Below are 750 nucleotides of genomic sequence, written 5' to 3'. Positions count from 1 at the left end.
AAGGCCTTTGGGCACCTTTAGTCGCGGTTGGCCTGGCCAACCGCGACTAAAGCCCCTCACGTGCACCAGCTGGCCACCGAGCGCCCTGGCCCAAGCTTTTGGTCGCGGTTCGTCTGCCGAACCGTGACTAAAGACTTCATTAGTCGCGGTTCCTACAGTTTCGCGACTAATGGGGCTGGACGGAAGCCTCTTTTTCTACCAGTGTATGACTGGTTTCCTCCGGTTATGGTTGGACAGCGAAACATTCAGCGTCCTTCCGCCGCCTCCTTGCTGGTCGTTGCTCAACCAAAAGAATTCCACCTTGTCTGAGCTGCGTGGAGAGTTGTGTGTAGCATGTCCCCGGCAAAGCAACGACCAGTCGCTTGATATGTGGATGTGCACTAACATGGACGCTGCTGGCTCCAACATGCCACAGTGGGACAAGCGCTACATCATCCACTGGGACTGGCCACAAACGTCGCTTCGTCCGATGGTTGTGCTAGATGACGGGGTACTCGTGTGCAAAGCCCAAGGGAACCATCTGTGCCGCTGCATTTTGCAAACTCGAAAACATGTCAAGGTCAACGATAAATTTCGAGTGGAAAGTCTGAAATACTACAACCTGGAGGCGGACAGTCCCATTGAGTTCCCACTCGGAAGCAAGGCCAACTTCGATGTAATACCCTATGTTCCAAGCTTGGTCCCAATCTAGTTATACATGGGGCAAGCAAAATTCAGCAATTCATTGGGAATTTGGGACGGAATAGTTGC

This window comes from Triticum aestivum, unplaced genomic scaffold (assembly GCF_018294505.1).
Source record: "Triticum aestivum cultivar Chinese Spring unplaced genomic scaffold, IWGSC CS RefSeq v2.1 scaffold99603, whole genome shotgun sequence".
Taxonomy (NCBI): domain Eukaryota; kingdom Viridiplantae; phylum Streptophyta; class Magnoliopsida; order Poales; family Poaceae; genus Triticum; species Triticum aestivum.
Note: the sequence above shows the minus strand (reverse complement) of the source record.